Below are 8,406 nucleotides of genomic sequence, written 5' to 3'. Positions count from 1 at the left end.
GTTACAAAATAGGTGCATCTAACCTTTTAAGGGGGGGGGGGGTTAGAAGGATACTTTATTCCTATCCTAGGTATTCCTTAAAGAGTGGGGTTTCAGGTGTCTCCGGAAGGTGGGATTGACTCGCTGACCTGGCGGTCGTGAGGGAGTTTGTTCCACCATTGGGGTGCCAGAGCAGCGAACAGTTTTGACTGGGCTGAGCGGGAAACTGTACTCTCCTCAGAGGTTAGGGGAGGCGAGCAGGCCAGAGGTGATGAACGCAGTCCCTTGTTGGTGTTAGGGCCTGATCAGAGCCTGAAGGTACGGAGGTGCCGTTCCCCTCACAGCTCCGTATGCAAGCACCATGGTCTTGTAGCAGATGCGAGCTTCAACTGGAAGCCAGTGGAGAGACGGAGAGCGGGAGCGGTGACGTGAGAGAACTTAGGAAAGTTGAAGCACCAGACGGGCTGCGGCGTTTGGATGAGTTGTAGGGGTTAATGGCACGGCAGGGAGCCCAGCAAGAGGAGTTGCAGGGAAATCCACGACGGAGATGACATGCCTGGATTAGGGACCTGGCGCGGCTGTCTGCGTGAGGCAGGGTGTACTCTGCGAATGTTGGCAGAGCATGACATCCTAACGGAACGGAGTACGCCGTGATGTTAGTTGAGAACGACAGGGTGTTGTCCAGGATCACGCCAAGTTCTTAGCACTCTGGAGAGAGGACACAATGGAGTTGTCAACCGTGATGGCAGGACATGGAACGGCAGTCCTTCCCGGGAGGAAGAGCAGCTCCGTCTTGCCGAGGTTCAGCTTGAGGTGGTGATCCCGTCATCCACACTGAATGTCTGCCAGACATGCAGAGATGCGATTCACCACGTTGATCAGAGGGGGAAAGGAGAAGATTAATTGGTGTCGTCTGCGCATAGCAATGTAGGAGAGACCATGTGAGGATATGACAGAGCCAAGTGACTTGGTATAGCGAGAATAGGAGAGGGCCTAGAAGAGCCCTGGGGACACCAGTGTTGAGAGCACGTGGTGCGAGGACAGATTCTCGCCACGCCACCTGGTAGGAGCGACCTGTCAGGTTAGGACGCAATCCAAGCGTGGGCCGCGCGGAATGCCCAGCTCGGAGAGGGTGGAGAGGAGGATCTGATGGTTCACAGTATCAAAGGCAGCCGATAGTCTAGCAGGATGAGGAGCAGAGGAGAGAGAGTTAGCTTTAGCAGTGCGGAGCGCCTCCGTGACACAGAGAAGAGCAGTCTCAGTTGAATGACTAGTCTTGAAACCTGACTGATTTGATCAAGAAGGTCATTCTGAGAGAGATTTCAGAAGGGGTGCAACTCTCGCTCTCTTGAAGACGGAAGGGACGTAGCCAGCGGTCAAGGATGAGTTGATGAGCGAGGTGAGGTAAGGGAGAAGGTCTCCGGAAATGGTCTGGAGAAGAGAGGAGGGGATAGGGTCAAGCGGGCAGGTTGTTGGGCGGCCGGCCGTCACAAGACGCGAGATTTCATCTGGAGAGAGAGGGGAGAAAGAGGTCAAAGCACAGGGTAGGGCAGTGTGAGCAGAACACATGATGGAGGTTGGGCTAAGGCATCCAGAGGAACATCCTACCTGCAGAACTGGCCCATGGGGCCCCTGGGGCTCTGACACAACTCCTCCCATGATTAATAGGGTTGTCATAAATGACAAATGCCCTGCTATCTACATGACCTACTTTAAGTGGGGGGGAAACACACCGTTCCATCCCCTCCAACCCCAACACTCCACCCGCCCTCACTGTGTATGGGTTCAGCCTACTTCCTGCCCGACATCTTGGGGCCACGGTGACCTGCGTAGCCAGCCAGGCCGGCCCTGCCTCCCCAAGGCTTTTAGAGAGAGGTGCAGTACAAACTGCATGGCAGCTGCCCCAATGAGAGAGCCCCTTTTGAGCCAATGCCCATCTACATCTCCATATGCCACCACGGGGTCATAGCTCAGCTTGCCTCCAGTCCCCTCATCCTGCACCCGGGTGTCTTGGAATTCTCTACTAAATATGTTCCTTATGTCTGATGCCCAGATAGTTACGTGTATAAGGTTCCGTGTATAAGGTTCCCAGTTGACGAGATGCTGTTGTAGGATTGCTAAGTGCTTGGAGGGGGATGCAGTCAATGATAGACCAGCTTACAAACTCTGACAGCAAACAACAAATAGCAGCTATACTGTAACTAACTCTACAGAATTTGTTGAATGGCCAAAGGAAAATTTGTTGTTGTGACAAGTTGTGACTATATACAGTCTGTGTCTTTTCTTAAATTCGAATAGAAATATTGTCCAGTCTTATCACAGGGACAAGATCTATCAGTTGCCATGGGGAAAGCAGCTTTTTGATAGGCAGAAGCCTCTCATTTGTATGTTTGGAGAGGCGGGGCGGGGCGGGGCAGAGGGAGATTGTATGTGTGTGTCTCTGTGTATATGTGTGCACGTGTGTGTGGGCATGCATGCCTGTGTGTGTGTGTGTTCAAAAAAGAGCAAGGGAGGCGGTATTCATTTGTTAAATATTTGTTGCCTTGCTGTAAAACCAAAAAGCATATTTTCTCTGGGATCCTCTAGAGAGCTGCAGTATCAAAGGTTAGCCTCATGCAACTTGTCCTTCCTCAGGTAAATTGTTACTGGGGAAGAAAGTATTTACCAGACTTTTTAACCCGTGACCCTAACGTCCTGAAATGTTAACAGGGAATTATTCTGCCCAAAAAAATCCTGGCTCATGTAGGGGTCAAATCAGGTGCCATGCTCTAAAAGGTATACATCTGTATCCATTAGAAATAATTCACTAGATTGATACCTGCTGCAAAAAAATCATGTTTACTGCCACACAAGTCATTTTCTGAGCCAGGTACTGCATAAATAAAGAATTGTATTCAATACTCTCCCAATTCCAGGAATACAACTATCGTACAGGAATACAATCATTCAGCCATGACTTTGCTGAGGACAATCAAATCGTAGTGAATCTGAATAGTAGGGAACACTGGCTGTGTCTCTAACTGCATGTTCCTGGGAACAGAGTCAGGGTCAGTTTGTCAGTCATGGGATGGAAAGAGACTGACCCCGGTCACCCAGGGCAGGCCCCTAACATCATGTGACACATCCAGGCTTTTGGGTCTGACTGGACTTTTTTGGGGTTGGCAAGCTAGAGCCTCCCTCCCCGCCTTCCTGCATCCCTGCCCATCAACATACTTCCCTCTCCCTCCTTGCCTCCCTGCCTCCCTCCAATGTATCCCCTTCTGCATGGGCACACATGCCTCTCTGGCTTGTCAAAGAATGTTTTGGGAAAAACCCCCACAAAAGCTCTGCTCAGAACCCTGTGTTCTGCAAAACAGGAGCGGTGGTCTGCTCTGCTCTGAGCGGTGGGGTGCTCTGACATGGTCCAGGTGCTGGGGAAATCATACATGCAATGCCTACTGGCAGCTGTTCCACTGGATAACACTACAGACTCACTGTATAGAGCAGCTGCTTGCACTTCATTCTGGGTGTGCACTAACACATGTTATAAACTGGGTGGTTCTAGCCCTGCATGCTGATTTGCTAACATCCGTGGTATATCAGACCGAATACCATGGGTATGACAAAACATTTCCTTATACTGCTTTAATGACATTGGTAACCAGTTTATTATAGCAATAAGGCACCTCGGTGGTTTGTGGTTTATGGCCAATATACCACGGCTAAGGGCTGCATCCAGGCACTCCGCATTGCGTCGTGCTTAAGAACAGCCCTTAGCCGTGGCATGTTGGCCATATACAACACCCCCGTGCCTTACTGCTTAACTGTAGAGCCGTGGGTGGGGAGGTGAGAGGAAAAAGAGCATTCAGAATAATGAACACAACAATAACTGGCGGGGAGAATCAGCTCTGCCAGGGTGACCGAGCAACTGATTTTCGTAATTAGGCAAGGGCACTCTTTCTCCTCCACAAAGTCATCCACGGTGGACATGTGCACTAGTCCGCCTCAGTAACAGGATGAYACTGGTTAACTGGGAGCAGGAACACAATAAACACCAACTAACAGTACCAGCGCAGTCTGAACGGATATGCTAACTCTGACCCTTCTATAAACGCTGGGGCCTCTGACCATGCTGTCCTCTCTCTGGGATGACCCAGTGTGTGTCAATGTCTATAACCTGTCTGTGTGTGTGTCTGTTTTTCTTTGCGCGTTTGTGTGTGTGAGCGAGTGCACCTGAACATCAGATCAAATTTGATTTGTCACATACACATGTTTAGCAGATGTTATTGCGGGTGTAGCGAAATGGTTGTGATGAGAGCAAATGTATGTGTGTCCTGAGTGTGGGCTCTCCCCACATGTCAAGGAAGGGTTAACATCTGTCAGGCTGCCATCAGCAGCACCCACCCCCCCCCCCCCCCCCCCCGCCCGTGTGACTGTTCCCTGTATCCCTGTGCCCCAGTGGTGTGTGTGCAGTGATGAGAGGAGAAAGTGAGAACAGGAAATGTTCCATACCCAGACAGGTCAGAGGGGACGGAGACACACGGTAGCCCCTTGCCTTGACTTCCTTACTGGGCCTGACTGGAACATGGCAAGTTGATTTGCACATCCTGCAAGAGAAATACAAACCCACAAGCAAACACAAGCACGCACACACTCGTGGGGACATTACATTCATTTCCATTCAAAGTCATATTTTCCTTAACCCCTAACCCTAACCATAACCCTAAACCTAACCCTAACCTTAACCCTTATCCTAACCTTAACCTTTACCCTAACCCTAATTGTAACCCTAACCCCTAAGCTTAACAAACCCTTTGTCCTCATGGGGAAGTGGGACATTTCCCCATGAGGGAGAATTTTCCTTGTTTTACTATCCTTGTGGGGACTTTGGATTTTAGGTCCCCACAAGGATAGAAGAACAAACACACACACACACACACACACACACACACACACACAAACACACACAAACACACACTATCACGGTACCGGCTGATGAGGAGCTGGCATAGTGTGATGAGATTGGGAATGGGGAGATGTCATCAGTGCTGTAAACTGAAATTATTTKATCACTCACAGAGGACGACATCCAGAGGGTTCTGGCAGCCATCACTCTCTGTCCCTCGACATCCCACAGTCTCAACTCTGCCATATTGCTTCAATTCATACTTTCTGTCCTTATAATCTATCGTTCCCTGAAAAGGGCTGGCTGTATTGTTTGTGACGGTCTGTGAACATGTTTGTGACCTTCTCTTGCATTGAGTTTATGGCAGTGGATCCATACAGGTGTCCCTATTGACATCCCTTACCTCCCAGTCAAGCATCCAATGAGGAGTCGATAGCCTAACGGAGAGGTCAGTGACTCACCATGTGTCCCCAGCTCAGCTGTGGTTGCAGCAGAAATTCCAGTCAAACACAGTGAAAATGTCATGGCTGGCTGGACCCCACTGGCATAGAATTCTTCTTTCTCTCCTCACCTCCTCTCATTGTCTGTTAGTGCCGATACACACACGTTCAGGTTCTCCGGGAACATTCTTCGCGTCAGACAAGAGTGGCTGTCATCGCGGATAGTCAAAGACAGATTGCATTCAGCACTTGTGACGATGACAAAGACCCTAGGAACACTGTAAGCTAACTGACTGCTCTTGGGAACAGGGGAGACGTGCTGGAATAGGTGACCGGATGTTGGAAGAACAGATATTGGTCGTCACATAATCGTGACTCGCCACCTGGAGTCTCTTTCTCTCTCTTGGACTCTCTTTCCTTCTCTATTTCTGTAGCACTCCAACTCTGTTATTTTCTTCCTCTGGGTGAGTGTTGTGTATTTCTGCCCCCGGTACTTTTACCCATTTCTTTCTCTCTCTCATCTCGGTTTTTCTCTTCTCTTTTCGGTCACACTTTATGTGGATATTCCGGATAGTCCATCTACACTGTAGATGCTCTACAGATGGTCATACTATCAACAAACAATCTGTTGATAAGCAACTGCTTGCTAAGGTTAGGGTTAGGTTTAGAATAAGGGTTAGGGTAAGGGTTAAGGTTAGGGTTAAGATGAGGGTTAATGTTAGGGTGAGGGCTAGGGTTAGTAGATAGTCTGTAAAGATGGACTATCCAAATAAAGTCTCTCTCTCGCATACAAGACTCCCACTAGGCTGTGTTTAGGGTGATTTTCTGGTCTGCTGCTTACTGTGAGTAGCGATGCTGTGGAGACAGTGTGGAGGAAGATAGGGCCTTCCCAGACCCTCCATCATCTCACAGCGGGTGGAACACATATCACTCTGCTTCACTGTGGACCATTTCAAGTCATTTACATATAACTAAACTGCTTCAGTCAACAGCACCAGTGTACACCAGTGGAGGCTCCTCAGATGAGAAAGAGGAGGACCATCCTCCTCAGTGAATTTCATAAAAATGTAAAAAGTCATCCTTTTTAGATAAAACTATACTAAATATAATCACATCACCAAATAATTGATTAAATCACACTGTTTTGCAAAGAAGGTCTACAGAAGCCTCAACAGCACTCTGTAGGGTAGCATCATGGTGTAGCCGGAGGACAGCTAGCTTCCATCCTCCTGTACATTGACTACATTGACTTCAATACAAATCCATTACTTTAGCTAATATGGTGACAACGATGTAGACTGTGTGTAGCGGTTTGGCTTGGAAACGTTTTTTTCTCCTGGTGACATACAGCTGATGTGTTGTGCATTGAAGTCCACAAGCCAAGGGAAGAGGTGAAAGGAGGAGAGCGCATAACGTAGATGCGAGAAGGAATACAACGTGGCTGCTATGAAACTATGAACTGTGTTTACGCCTGACCAGGGGTGTATTAATTCCACTGATTCTGTTGGAAAACATTTATTAAACAGAAGCAAACAGGAATAAACATACCTGAATTTGGCCCATAGAAACTCTTGTTTGCAACTGTTGGACTAATGATTACACCCACTATCAGCTAGATGCAGGCAAGAGTGTGCAAGGCGGTATTGAATGTGTCACTGTCTGTCACATCCAATTTGTCTCTCGACCTTTGTGCACCTACYTTGGGTGTAGAGAAATTTTTWGTATCATGTAGTAGCCTAAACCRATCACTGTTACATTGAACTGGGTGATGGAATATGAATGACAGTCATCCAATATGCTGTAATAGAAATAAGGCCATGCTCATGAAAGAAAATCATCCTCCCTCATCTGAAACGGCACTGACCACCACTGGTGTACCCGTTGTAAAGACCACACAGAAACCTTTATAATACGAAATTATAAAAAGCATGTTTCCAAGAATTAGTCATTTGTAAGTAACTGAAAATACAAGGGAAATATAGTTCAAAAATGTAAAACTAAAGTTGGTCTAGTTGGGTTTTTTGTTGTTGTGGAAATTAGGTCGGAAGTTGGTAGGCTAATAGTCAAAAACTGCTATGAGCAACGTGACCTTCAATAATCCTAAGAAAACAAGTTATCAAAAAAAATGTAATTTACAGTTTTTTTTCCATCATACCTTTCCCCCAAAATACTTAATAGTTCTGATAGATAAAAGTCTCATGGCCTATTTGAGTTGTGAAGGAGAGGATAGCGAGGATCAGCTTACCTCTGACAGCCTCTCATCACCGTCTCTGATCAAACTGTGATACATGCTAAAGCTGAGAGCCAGGGGAGACAGACAAACACACACATATCCAACCCTCCTCTCTTACTCCAACTCTGCAGCCAGTTCTCTCATCAKAGAGGACCTAGAGGTCTAAGTGGGACAAATCTATTACATTTCCCCCCKAAAAAACTCCACTATTTTGTTCCGGGATTTGGGGATGGCTGTAGTGTTTTCTGACCATTTCAGAGACCATTAACTTTTAAACTGGTTATTGTTCACCCGTGGCCACTGGCCTACCACTCACATCACTTGAGGAAGAAACACAATTTAAGAGGGGAAGAAGAGCCTGAGAAGTGGTCTTACAAAGGTTTTACAGATAAATCATCACCATCCACCCTGTGTCTTCTCAATCTGTTTCTCTCCTTGTATCGTGGACTGAGACAACCTATTTCCCTGGAGAAATGGGATTCCTAAAACCCTTTTGTTGTCATTGCTGGTGCAGTCATATTGCCATCTGCAGCGCCAGCTTCTGTGAATCTATTGTAGACTCCCATGGTGCTGTGTGTTAGTCTGTATTTACAGTAATACAAATGTGAGCTAATAATCTACTCATCCACGTGCGCTCTATGCAATGCGAACTGCAGAAAAAAACGGAAGAAGTATTATCACTGAAATATCATGGTGAATTATTATAATGTATGTGTCAATTATTCCCATCGGGGATGGGTTGCCAACTTGCAATTTGACATGAAAATAAATGTCATTCATTCATTCATACAGTGCTCAAGAAATTATTTCAGGCCAAAGTAGTGTAGTTTAGCCTCTCAAGAGTTATAAGACTACTCACAAGTGGTTTT

The sequence above is a fragment of the Salvelinus sp. IW2-2015 genome, linkage group LG20 (genome assembly GCF_002910315.2).
Source record: "Salvelinus sp. IW2-2015 linkage group LG20, ASM291031v2, whole genome shotgun sequence".
Lineage (NCBI taxonomy): Eukaryota > Metazoa > Chordata > Actinopteri > Salmoniformes > Salmonidae > Salvelinus > Salvelinus sp. IW2-2015.
The sequence above is the reverse complement of the archived record's forward strand: the minus strand, read 5'-3'. Positions refer to the sequence as shown.